This window comes from Notamacropus eugenii, chromosome 3, assembly GCF_028372415.1.
Source record: "Notamacropus eugenii isolate mMacEug1 chromosome 3, mMacEug1.pri_v2, whole genome shotgun sequence".
In the NCBI taxonomy this organism is placed as follows: domain Eukaryota; kingdom Metazoa; phylum Chordata; class Mammalia; order Diprotodontia; family Macropodidae; genus Notamacropus; species Notamacropus eugenii.
This window is the reverse complement of record NC_092874.1, coordinates 280,131,222-280,145,695: the sequence shown is the minus strand read 5'-3', so window position 1 is coordinate 280,145,695 and position 14,474 is coordinate 280,131,222. Positions and strand designations below refer to the sequence as shown.

Below are 14,474 nucleotides of genomic sequence, written 5' to 3'. Positions count from 1 at the left end.
TAAGCTTACATTTGTCAAGGTCAGAGAGGGGGAGGTTGAGGTCCCCCACTAGTATAGTTTTGCTGTCCATTTCTTCCTGTAACTCCCTTAATTTCTCCTCTAAGAATTTGGATGCTACACCACTTGGAGTATATATGTTTAGTAATGATATTGCTGTGTTTTCTATGATGCCTTTTAGCAGGATATAGTTTCCTTCCTTATCTCTTTTGATTAGATCTATTTTTGCTTTTCCTTTGTCTGAGATTAGCATTGCTACCCCTGCTTTTCTTACATCAGCTGAAGCACAATATATTCTGTTCCAACCTTTTACCTTTATCCTGTGTGTATCCCCTGTTTCAAATGTGTTTCTTGTAAACAACATATTGTTGGATTATGGCTTATAATCCATTCTGTTATCCTTCCCCATTTTATGGGAGAGTTCATCGTATTCACATTCACAGTTATGATTACTGTCTGTGTCTTTCCCTCCATCCTCTTTCCCACTGTTTGTGCTTTTAGTTCTCCTTTCTCCCTTCCCCTCCACAACAGAGTTTAACTTCTGACCACCACCTCCTGCAGTCTTCCCTTCCTTCTTTCAGCTCCCCTCCCTTTCACTCCCCTTTACCTTTACTAATTCTCCTCTCCCTTTTAGCCTCCCCTCCCCTTTCTTTCCCTATTCCCCTGAAAGGAGCACTTTTAATCAAGAGGAATCAGGGACCCTGAAGAATCAATAGGATCAATTACAAATTCCAAGAGATCAGGGGTCATTTCCAGGTGAGGATCAAAGTGCACAGCAGGAGAGTAGTGATCATACCTTTCCTTGGATCACACCACCTTGAAAATACCCAAAACATTCAATCCCCTGGAGCTAACTCTGAAGCAGCAATGTGAGAAAGCCTGAAACTTGAGGCAGAGTCCCTCTCAGCCCCTCCTCCCACCTCTACCAGAAACAGAGCCTAACTTTAACATAAAGTTCCAAATCAAGAAAGAGAGTGGAAAGATGAGAAAACAACACCATAAAACTCACCATAAAAAAAGCTACTGTGGTAACAGGAAAGGTCAAGATACAATCTCAAAATAAGACAATGAAGCAAAACAGCTATAAGCAAAACCTCAAAGGAAAAATAAATGTGAATTTAACACAAACACAACAAGAATTTTGAGCAGCTAAAAGTTTCAAAATCAAATATCAGTGGAAGAGGAAAAATTAGATAAAGAAAAGAAACCAAAGGAAGAAAATTATGACAAGAGAATCAACAGATTGGTAAAAGAGGCATAAAAAAATACTGAAGAAAATAACACCTTAAGAACAGAATCGTCCAAATGGAACAAAAGGTATAAAAATTCACTGATGAAAATAATTCCTTAAAAATTAGAATTGAGCAAGTGGAAGCTAATAACTGTATCAGACATCAAGAAACAAATTAAAGTAAAAAATGAAGAAATAGAAGAAAATGTGAAATATCTTGTTGAAAAAAATGACTGACTTGGAAAACAGATGAATTTAAGATAATTTAAGAATTGTTGGGCTACCTTAAAGCCATAATCAAACAAGGAACCTAGAGGTGACATTTCAAGAAATTATGAAAGAAAACTGGCCCAATATACTAGAATCAGAGAGCAAAATAGAAATTCAGGAAAGTCACTGATTGCCACCTGAAAGTGGTCCCCAAATAAAAACTTCCAGACATATTACAGCCAAATTCCATAACTCTGAGGTAAAAGAAAAAAATACTTTAAACAGCCAGAAATCATTCAAATACTATGACACCACAGTCCAGATCACACAAGAGTTAGCAGCTGTCATTTTAAAGGACCTTCCAAAATCTTGGAAGATGATATTCCAGAAAGCATTAGAGCTGGGATTACAATCAAGAATAACATATCCAACAAAACTGAGTAAAAATATTCAAGGAAAAATATATTTAATTAAAGGACTTTCAAACATTCCTGATGAAAAGACCAGAGCAGAACAGAAAATCTGATTTTGAAATAAAAATTCAAGAGAAGCCAAAAAAGGAAAATATGAAAGAGAAATCATAAGGAACTCAGTAAGGTTAAACTGTTTACTTTCTATATGGTGAAACAATATGTGTTCATCCTTCATTCCCAAAGAAGACCTTGCCATCAGAGAAATAATGACATGACTTGCACTTGACTTTGTTTTGAGTGAGGGAGGGCTGTGCAGGTCACCAGCCTCACTTCTCCTCCAGAGCCATGTGAATCCAGTGACCAGATGTTCATCAGGATGACTGGAGATGACCCAGGATGAGACAATTGGTGTTAAGTGGCTTGCCCAAGGTCACACAGCTAGTGAGTGTCAAGTGTCCGAGGTGAAACTTGAATTCAGGTCCTTCTAACTCTTGCACTGGTGCTCTATCCACTGCACTACCTAGCTGCCTGGTGAAACAATATATGTAACTTGTAAGAACTTTATCATTATTAGGGCAGTTAGAAAGACTCTACATAGAAAGAGGGTATGGAGGTGAATCAATTATGTTGAGATGATAAAAACAAAAAGGAAAAGTGAATAATAAGAATGCCCTGGGAGAATGGGCAACAAAGAGGGAGAATGGAGAAATTATTTTACATAAAAATGTGCCTATGGAAAAGCTTTTCTTGGGGAAAGGAAAATGGTGGGAGCAACACTTGAACCTCATTCGCATCTACATTTGTTTAAAGAGGGAAAAATACACAGGTACATACACATTCAATTGGTAATAGAAAGATAAGGGAATGAGGAAAGGGAGAAGCGACAAAAGGGAGAGCAGATTAAAAAGGCAATAATCAGAAGCAAAACATATTGTAGAGGAGTAACAGCATAAAAAGGAAGAGAGAAGGATAAATAAAAGAAAATGGGATGGAGGAAAATACAGTTATTAATCATAACTGTGAGTGTGAATGGAATGAAATCATTCATAAAACAAAAGGAGAGAACAGATGGATTAGTAACCTGAATCCAAAAATATGTTGTTTACAAGAAACAAACTTGAATTAGATATATACACACAGAATTAAAATAAAGGGCTGGAACAGAATCCTTTGTGCTTCAGCTGAAGTAAAAAGGGAGGGGTGGAAATCATGGTCACAGATAAGGCAAAAGCAAAACCAGACCTAATTAAAAAGGATAGGCAGGGAAATTACACCTTGCTAAAAGGCACCATAGACAATAAAGTGGTATAAATGTTGAATAAATGCACCAAATGGTGAAGCATCCAAATTCTTATGAGAAAAATTAAGTAAATTGGGGGAAGAAATAGACAGCAAAATTATACCAGTTGTTTAGTGAGTTTTCAGTCGCCTGATTTTGTGGTCCCTTTTGGGCTTTTCTTGGCAAAGATATTGGAATGACTTGCCATTTCTTTCTTCCAGATCACTTTGCAAATGAGGAAACTGAGGCAAACAGGGTTAAATGACTTGACAACCACAGCTAGCAATTGTCTGAGGCCAGATTTGAACTCAAGAGGAGAAGTCTTCCTGACTCTAGGTCCAGCACTACCTAGCTGCCCTTAAGTTAGTACCACTAGTCTCAGATGGGGTTTGAACCTGTGATCTTCTGTTTATGAGACCAAAAATTATCCTCATGGGGAACTTCACCTTTTCACTCTCAAAATTAGATAAATCTAACTACGATATAAATAAGAAAGAAGCCAAGGAGATGAAAGAATCTTAAAAATTTAAATATGGAAGATGGCGTAGTAGAAAGACGCACATACACATAGCTCCGAACCCACAACCCATAGAACAACTACAAAGAAGTAACTCACGGCGAATTCTGCACCCAGAGGCCACAGAACATTGGAGCGAGGGAGATTTCTGTCCCGGAGAGACCTGCAAACCTCTCGTAAAAGGTCCTTTGGGCTGCGGACTGGGCGCCGGGACTGGGAGCTGAGTACAGCCCTGCAGTGGCCGCGGCACCGAGAGGAACAGATCCGAGCGGGCTTCAGGGACGGGATCTCCAGCGGCTGCACAAGTACCTCCACCCACAGGTGACGGGGGTCTGTGAGAGAGTCCCTTTGGCGGGTCGAGGGGGGAGTGGGGTGCCCCCATGGCTCGGGCCCCCTCGGGAGACAGAAGCTGAGGGGCAGCGGCAGACCAGGGCTCTCCAAGGAGGCAGGAGCCTGGATCCATTGTTGAAGGTCTGTGCATAAACTCCCTGAGGGAACTGAGCCTGAGAGGCAGCCCTGCCCTCACCTGAGCATCTGAATTTAATCTCACACTGAATAGCAGCCCTGCCCCCGCCCAAAGCCCTGAGGCTGGAAGCAGCATTTGAATCTCAGACCCCAAACACTGGCTAGGAGGATCAGGAGGTGAGGTGGATGTGAGGAAAATATTCAGAGGTCAAGTCACTGGCTGGGAAAATGCCCAGAAAAGGGAAAAGAAATAAGACTATAGAAGGTTACTTTCTTGGTGAACAGGCATTTCCTCCCTTCCTTTCTGATGAGGAAGAACAATGCTTACCATCAGGCAAAGACACAGAAATCAAGGCTTCTGTGTCCCAGCCCACTCAATGGGCACAGGCCATGGAAGAGCTCAAAAAGAATTTTGAAAATCAAGTTAGAGAGGTGGAGGAAAAGCTGGGAAGAGAAATGAGAGAGATGAAAGAAAAGCATGAACAGCAAATCAGCTCCCTGCTAAAGGAGACCCAAAAAAATGTTGAAGAAAATAACACCTTGAAAACTAGCCTAACTCAATTGCCAAAAGAGGTTCAAAAAGCCAATGAGGAGAAGAATGCTTTCAAAAGCAGAATTAGCCAAATGGAAAAGGAGATTCAAAAGCTCACTGAAGAAAATAGTTCTTTCAAAATTAGAATGGAACAGATGGAGGCTAATGACTTTATGAGAAACCAAGAAATCACAAAACAAAACCAAAAGAATGAAAAAATGGAAGATAATGTGAAATATCTCATTGGAAAAACAACTGACCTGGAAAATAGAGCCAGGAGAGACAATTTAAAAATTATGGGCCTACCTGAAAGCCATGATCAGAAAAAGAGCCTAGACATCATCTTTCATGAAATTATCAAGGAAAACTGCCCTGAGATTCTAGAACCAGAGGGCAAAATAAATATTCAAGGAATCCACAGAACACCGCCTGAAAGAGATCCAAAAAGAGAAACTCCTAGGAACATTGTGGCCAAATTCCAGAACTCCCAGGTGAAAGAGAAAATATTGCAAGCAGCTAGAAAGAAACAATTCAAGTATTGTGGAAATACAATCAGGATAACACAAGATCTAGCAGCTTCTACATTAAGGGATCGAAGGGCATGGAATAGGATATTCCAGAAGTCAAAGGAACTAGGACTAAAACCAAGAATCACCTACCCAGCAAAACTGAGTATAATACTTCAGGGGAAAAATTGGTCTTTCAATGAAATAGAGGATTTTCAAGCATTCTTGATGAAAAGACCAGAGCTGAAAAGAAAATTTGACTTCCAAACACAAGAATGTAGAGAACCATGAAAAGGTGAACAGCAAAGAGAAGTCATAAGGGACTTACTAAAGTTGAACTGTTTACATTCCTACATGGAAAGACAATATTTGTAACTCTTGAAACATTTCAGTATCTGGGTACTGGGTGGGATTACACACACACACATGCACACACGCACACACACATAGAGACAGAGTGCACAGAGTGAATTGAAGAGGATGGGATCATATCTTAAAAAAAAATGAAATCAAGCAGTGAGAGAGAAAGATATTGGGAGGAGAAAGGGAGAATTGAATGGGGCAAATTATCTCTCAGAAAAGAGGCAAGCAAAAGACTCATTAGTGGAGGGATAAAGAGGGGAGGTGAGAGAAAAACATGAAGTCTACTCTCATCACATTCCACTAAAGGAAAGAATAAAATGCCTACTCATCTTGGTATGAAAACCTATCTTACAATACAGGAAAGTGGAGGATAAGGGGATAAGCAGAGTGGGGGGGGATGATAGAAGGGAGGGCATGGGGAGGAGAGTGCAATTTGAGGTCAACACTCATGGGGAGGGATAGGATCAAAAGAGAATAGAAGTAATGGGGGACAGGATAGGATGGAGGGAAATATAGTTAGTCCTATACAACACAACTATTATGGAAGTCATTTGCAAAACTACACAGATTTGGCCTATATTGAATTGCTTACCTTCCAAAGGGAAGGGGTGGAGAGGGAGGGAGCTAAAGAAGTTGGAACTCAAAGTGTTAGGATCAACTGTAATGTTCTTACCACTAGGAAATAAGAAATACAGGTAAAGGGGTATAGAAAGCTATCTGGCCCTACAGGACAAAAGAGAAGACAGAGACAAGGGCAGAGAGGGATGATAGAAGAGAGAGCAGATTGGTCATAGGGGCAATTAGAATGCTTGGCGTTTGGGGGGGGAGGGGAGAAAAGGGGAAAAATTTGTAACCCAAAATTTTGTGAAAATGAATGTTAAAAGCTAAATAAAAAAAAAATAATAATTAAAAAAAAATTTAAATATGATAGACATCTGCAGAAAACACAATGGGAACCTGAGGAGTATGCCTTCTCAGCTGTACATGGAACCTTCACAAAAATTGACCATGTAATAGGGCATAAAACATCACAACAAAATACAGAAAAGCAGAAATATTAAATGTGCCCTTTTCAGATCATAATGCAATAAAAATTTTATTTAATAAAGGGTCATAGAAGAATAGATTAAAAAATGAAAAGGAATCATTTAATCCTAAAGAATGAGTGAGTCAAAGAACAAATAATAGAAACAAGAAGGAATACAAAAATTTGTGAGGTGAAGCCAAAACAGTACTTAAGGGTACAACTTATATCTCTAAATGCTTTCATCAATAAAAGAAAGCATAGAGTAATAAATTCAGTTTGTAACAACAAAAATTAGAATAACAAATAAAAATCTCCAATTAAACACCAATATGGATGTTCTGAAAATCAAAGGAGAGATCAATAAAATTCAGAGTAAAAAAACCCATTGAACTAATAGATTAGGGGCTGATTTTATGAAAAAAAAATACCCAATACTATGGATAAACCATTGGCTAATTTGATTAAAATAATAAAGATGAAAACCAAATTACCAGTATCAAACATGAAAAGGGTGAATGTACCACCAATGAAAATGAAATTACAGCAATTACTGGGAATTATTTTGCCCAATTACATGCCAGTAAAACTGACAATCTAAGTGAAATGGATGAATATTTACAAAAATATAAATTTTGCAGATTAACTGAATAGGCATTCTATTAAGAAATATAATACTTAAACAATTCTATCTTTAAAAAAAAATAAAAGAAATTGAACAAGCTCTTTTCTGAGCTCTCTAAGAAAAAATTCCCAGGACCAGATAGATTTACAAGTGAATTCTACCAAACATTTAAGCAACAATTAACTCCAATGCTATATAAATTATTTGGAAAAATAGGTAAAGAAGGAGTCTTAACAAAATTAAATATGATTTTGATACTTAAACCAGGGAGAGCAAAAACAGAGAAAGAAAACTGTAGACCAATTTCTTTAATGAATATTGACACAAAAAATTAAATAAAATACTATCAAAGAGATTGCAGCAATAGATCACAAAGATCATATATCTTGACCTGATGGGATTTATTAAGGAATGCAGGGCTGGTTCAATGTTAGGAAAATTATCAGCATGATCGACCATCTCAATAACAAAACCAACAAAATCATATGATTATATCAATTGATGTGGAAAAAGCTTTTGACAAAGTGCAATACCCATTCCTATTAAAAATAGGACTAAATGGAGACGTTCTTAAAATAATTAGTATTTATCTAAAATCAAGAACACTAATTATTTGTAATAGGGATAAACTTGAAACCTTCTTGGTAACATCATCAGTGAAGCAAGGATGTTCTTTAGAAGTGCTAACTATAGCAATGATAGGAAAAATAAATTGAAGAAATAAAAATAGACAACGAGGAAACAGAAGTCTTATTCTTTGCAGATGATATGACTGTATATTTAGAGAACCCTAGAGAATTAACTAAAAACCTAGATAGAACCATTAACAACTTCAGCAAAGTTGTAGGATACAAAATGAGCCCACATAAATCATCAGCATATATACACACTAACAGAAAAATATTAATTGTATATGGGTAAGTTGAGCTAATATAATAAAAGTGATAATTATACATAACTTACTTGTTCATGCCATATTATTAAATTACAAAGAATTATTTTGTAGAACTAGAAAAAAACAACAATTCATCTGGAAGAAACAAAAGGTCAAGAATACCAAAGAAATCAATGGGAAAAAAAAAAAGGGGGAAGAAAGGCAGTTGAACAATTCCAGATTTCAAACTAGGTAACAAAGCAGTAATTACTGAAACAATCTGGCAATGGTTAAGAAATAGAGTAGTGGACCAGTGAAATGGATTAGGTACACAATATACAGTAGTAAATGAGCATAGTAATCTAGTATTTGATAAATTTCAAGATCCAAATTTTGGGGGTAAGAGCTCAACACTTGGCAAAGATTACTGGGAAAAGTAGAAAGAAGTTGGGCAGAAACCAGGCATAGACCAAGATCTCACACCATATACCAAGATGAGGTCAAAATGGATAAATCATTTAGATATAAAGGAGGATATCACAAGCAAATTAAGGGAACATAGAAAATGATAGATCTATGGATAGGAAAGAGATTATGGCCAAACAAAAAGTAGACAACATCACAGCAATTAAAACAATGATTTGATTACATGAAATTAAAAAGATTTTGCACAAATAAAACTAATGTCACCAAAATTAGAAGGAAAATAGGAAACTAGGGAAAAATTTTACAACAAGTTTTTCCATAAAAGTCTCATTTCTCAAATAAGTAGGGAATTGAGCCAAATTTATAAAAAAAAAAAAATAAGAGCCATTCCCAGTTGATAATAGGTCAAAGGATATGAACAGGCAGTTTTCAGGACTATCATTAGTCACATGAAAAAATGCTCTAAATCGTTACTGATTAGAGAAATGCAAATTTAAGCAACTCTGAGATACCACTTCCCACCTACCAAATTGGATAACATGACAGAAAAAGAAAAATACAACAGCTAGAGGGGATGTGGAAAAATTGAGACATGACTACAGTGCTGATGCAATTGTGAACTAGTCCAGCCCTCCCTTTGTACCAGAGTAGTCTGAATTATTTTGATATTAAAAGTTAAAATATATTGATATTATACATTTATATGTATATATGTGTATGTGTGTATATATATGTGTGTGTGTATGTATACATACACACACACATATATATATGTGTGTGTGTGTGTGTACACAGACACACACACACACACATATATATATGCATTTCTGAGTTTCTAAACTTCTTCTGTGTTGTCTGCAGCTTCTACAAAAGTCCCAATAATTCCGATTTAATTTTTTTTGCCAATCCACAACATATAGACACCACAATGGGGAACATTGCAATGTGGAAGGGATAACTGTATCATACTTTAGTAATACAGAGGAAAGAGATCTGGCACTGAAACCAAAAACCAGTCCAGGTTCAAGACTAGTTCCCAACACACTCCGCTTGTAAGAGCCCTGAACAAGCTTTCAGTGTTCCAAGCAAGTTTATCAGCCGAAAAGGTATTGACCTATATTGGTGAAAGGTCTTAGTGTTCCAAGCAAGTTTATCAGTTGAAAAGACCTATATTGGTGAAAGGATTTCCTCACCTAGGAGTTCCCTATTCCAATTAAATTACAAGTTCAATCCTTATCACTATTACCATTTCATTCTTCTCACCTTTTTCAATGAAGTTTAGATAGAAGCTGTCCTAAAATAAATCTCTATGCTGGCATTATTGTTTGAAATTTAATGATATCGAGGCTATTGCCTGAGTGAATAAAAGAATTGGTTTTTTAATTAAAAAAAGAATTGGGACATTACCTCATTTTCTGTAGGCACTGAAAGCATCTTGGGGACAATACAAATAGCGTGAAGGACAATGGGGCTCATCATGCTCACAGATGGTATCAGTTTCTTTCACTAAGTCTCTAGATTTTGAAAGTTTTTTATTCCATGGAATTTGAAGGTGATGACTATTCAGTATGGTGTTCTTGTTAAATGTTTATAGATCCTTATTATAGCCAGGCAATTGTGAACAACAATTTTATTCGATATGCTCTGAACACCAGATGAGTTGATATACTGAATTGTCAAGGCTCTTTTGGGATTATAATTGTAGCTCAGGTATTAGTCATTTTTTAGATTATGAGCATATTGAGTTTCTGGTATATAATTCCAGGTATCTGATAGAATCTTTCTAGATATTTGGTAGATGCTAAGACTTAGCAACCTAAAGTAGTATGTTGCCCGTTTTCTACCACTTCATTTCATATTTTGCATTTGATTGACTGATCCAAACTCCCTAAAAAATATCAGTTATCTTTATAATTAGGGAAGCTAAGTCAAACAGTGGCTAGAACGCTGGGCTTGGAAATCAGAGACTCATCTTCCTGAATTCAAATGTGACTGCAGACGCATCCTAGCTGTGTGAACCTGAGTAAGCCACTTATCCCTGCTGCCTCAGGTTCCTTCTCTGGAAAATGAACTGGAAAAGGAAAATGGCAAACTATTCCAGTATTATTGCAAGAAAACCCCAAATGGGGTCATGAAGAGTCAGACATAACTGAAACCAGTCAAAAATATCTTTATCTTCAACATCACCAGCAGCTTCAAATTCATCATTATTATCTCATTCTTAGCATCTTAGTATTCTTAGCATATGAAGTTCAGCTAGTCATGGGATTAGTCACTATCCTGCTATATTTTTATATGTGTGTAATGTTATTTATACTCTTAGACAAGTGAGTATGTACCTCATTTGTTTCCTATATGATTCTGATTTATTCTCCTATATTTCGGTATTTTGAAAAGGTTTTCTTCCACATAGCTTGAAGACTGAATATTCACTATGGCATTATTGGTTAAAAACATTGTCCAATCAGCAAGCTTTATTAAACACCTACCATAACCTAGGAATGATAAGCTCTGGGAATGCAAAGAAAAGTGAAAACAATCTCTGCTTTCAAGTAGTTCACAGTTTAATGGAGCATACAACATGTAAACAGCTATGGACAAACCACATACAGGATAAAATGGAATTAGTCGTCAGAAGGAAGGCACTAATATTAATGGGGCAAAGGAAAAGTTTCTTGCAGAAGATGGAATTTTAACTAAGATGTGAACAAAGCCAGGGAAGCAGAGAGATGAAGATGAGGAAGTAGAACCTTTCAGAGATGATCCAGACTTGATTTGACTCGACATGGCTTGCAGATTATGAATATTCAGGGTAGTAATAGTTCTGAAAAACACTGTACATTATTATGGATCAATGTTACATCAAAAAGTTGTGGAGAGCAGCCCTAATAATGATCTGCTTCTAGTCTGGTTTTTTTGTTGTTGTTGAATTCTCAAAAATATTTTAAAGTTTATTATTATTTTTCTTTTCCTTTCCTCTTTCATTCCCTCTTGTTTTTCTCTTCTTTCCTTCATAGTTTTGATATTTGTCCTCTTTTGAAAATTAGTGAGTAATTATGAACTTCTGAGCTATAATGCTATCTACAGGGTTGAGACTTGTGAGGTATTTAATAGGTATTAAATTTTTGGAGCCAGAAATGATGTACACCATATGTGTGACTTGTTTCCTTGCATAATCTGAATTTATCAATTTGCTGAAGCTCCTTATGGATAACCCATCTGTATTTTCTGCTGCTGCTGAATCCGGTCATGAATTACCATCATAAACTCCTCTATTTCTATAAATAAATCTGGATGATTTAGCCATTTCTTTGAGGATTCTTCACAGAGTTCATGTGAATGTTGTGCACAGAGAAATCTGATGATTTCACTAACGATCTGATAGGCTCCATCCTTAGATAAATCATGTTTCATTACATTTGAGAAGTTCAATAGTCACCATACCTACCACCTGTCATTATATTGCTTGATAAAGAGATCTCTGCTTACTCAAAAGTATTGTTTAAGTTTTTAATCTATTTATCCAGTGGTTTACACATGTTCATCAATTCTTGTCTTCCTTCTTGATAAAGAAGAGTCTATCTTTCCATAGGTGTCTTAGGGTTATACAACCTGTGTTTTATTAATAGGGTATGGGCAGCTGTTAATAGTCAATTTTATGGGTTTGAAAATGTGTGTTAAGTGTGGTACTACATCGCTGTTAACTGCTTTAAGCGTGCTCTTCCATTAAACTTTGATTTCAGGATGCCAAAAAGTCTCAGGAAATATACCACCAAAGCTTTCTCCTTGACAGGTTTATACTCAATGTCTTCCCTAGAGGAGAAAAAGGTATTTTAAGTATTGACTTCATCCATGTAGCAGTCAACTGGGGAAAAAATTTTTTTCTATCAAATATCTCTGCTAAAAGTCTGATATATAAGATACATAAACAATTAACAGGAATGTGTAAGTCCTAAGGCCATTCCCCAATAAATATGTGGTCAAAGAATATAGTTATCAAAAGAGAAGCTGTAGGCTATTAACACAATGGGAAAGAATGATCTAAATCAAGTCTATTAAGAGAAATGCAAATCAAAACCACTCAAATGTTTCATTTCATACTTAGCAAATTAAAGATGACCAAAAATGGGCATAGTAAATTTTAGAGTGGTTGTGGGAAGAAGGTCACGCCAAAGCATTGTTGGTGGGGCTTTGAACTCATCTAACTATTCTGGAAAGCAATTTGAAACCATAGGGAGAAAGTGATGAAATGTTCATACCCTTTGACTCAGAGATTCCACTGCAAGGGATATAACTCAAGGAAGTTATCAATAAAAATAAAGGTCATATATGCACACATACATACATACATATATACATACATACATTTATACACACATGTAAATAGATAGATAGCAAAAACTATTGTAAAGAATGTAGATGTGTACCAATTGGGGAATGGTTAAACAAATTTTGGTTTATGGATATAATGGAAAGTTACTATTCAGATTGAAGTAATGAATATGATGAATACAGAGAAGCATGGAAAGATGCTACCAGAACTGATAAAGAATGAAATAAACAGAATCAGTAAAAAAAAAATTTTTTTAGATGGACTATAAATAATATACATATTCTTATATATATATGTGTGTGTGTAATATATATATAATAAAGAATACAAACAAAACAATCCAAACTGAATGTTACTAAATTTTTATGACCAAACTTGACCCCCAAAAAAAGAGATCATCTTCAACCCTTTTCAATATTTTGGTTAATTTTGATGAACTTTTAAAAAAGTACTTCTTCTTTTAAAAAAAAGTCTTCATTATAACAGAGAGTAGTAGGGATCCATTGAGAAAAGTAAATAAACATAAAAATACCATTATAATAACTACCATTTACATGGTACTTTAAAGTTTATTAAAAGCGTTTTAGAAATATTATCTCATTTGATCCTCATAATAACTCTGGGAGGCAACTGTTGATTATGATCCCCATTTTACAGATGAGGAAATTAAGGCAGACACTGGTGAAATGACTTGCCCAGGATCACATAACTATTAAGTGTTTGAAGCTGGATTTGAACTCAGGTCTTCCTGACTCCAGCTGGCTGTCTAGATATAAACAAAATCTCTTTTTAAAAAGTGCATTGGTTTGGTTTGACCTCCAGATTCAAGCTACAACTCTTTAGTATCTACTTTTAAAGATACTTTAGTATCTTTGGTATCTACTTTTTCCTTGACGTTTTATTCTTATCAAATGCAAATACCTTTTCTTGATCATTAGTGCGGGGTTTCATGACATGAGAGAATAATTTGATCCATATTTTTGGTGGAGTCATTGAGGCATATAAAATGATTAATATGATCTTTTGGTGTATGACTCCTTGACTACTCAGTTCTATTCAGGAGCAGTGATAATAGATTTGTCCAGAGCCATAACTGATCTATTACTACAACTATTGCTGCTGATGTTGCTGCCACTGTGAAAAATGATCCCAACCAACAAGTCCTTAACAATGAGAAACATGCTCACCTTAAACAAAGAAAAATACTTGTGAAATCAGGAAAGCGTTTATTAATTTCTACGTTCATTCTTCCTGAATGAACAGATAACTCCAAAGTCTACAGGAAGACTACCATTTGTTCGAACTAACGCAAGCCCTTTATACTGTTCCAAATTTTGGACTTCTCAACACACCATCTATTGACCACATGACTTTATGTTCTCGTATCTGATAGACTTTCCCTAAAATAGCTCGTCAAGTCTGAGCACAAGTTTCTGATCTTTTACCTGACCATGCTAGGTCACAACTCTGATCACTTAAAACTGGGAGGAGTTTTAACCCTGTGGAAATAGAATTCCTTTCTTTGTTTCCCACATGCTATGACCACTACCACCATTACCACCACCACTACTACTCAGATACTTAAAGGGATCTCTGTTCTATCAGTTTGAGAGTTCCCTTCAATGAAGCATGTAACAGTTCATCCAGTTGTTTCATTGTCATTGTCATCCTCCTCCTCC

General features: G+C 36.0%; 1 long non-coding RNA gene across 1 annotated transcript in view; it reads right to left on the bottom strand.

Moving 5' to 3' along the window:
• Positions 1-14,474, bottom strand: part of LOC140534529 (uncharacterized) — a 769,311-nt gene that overhangs the window by 230,975 nt on the left and 523,862 nt on the right. The window lies entirely within an intron of this gene.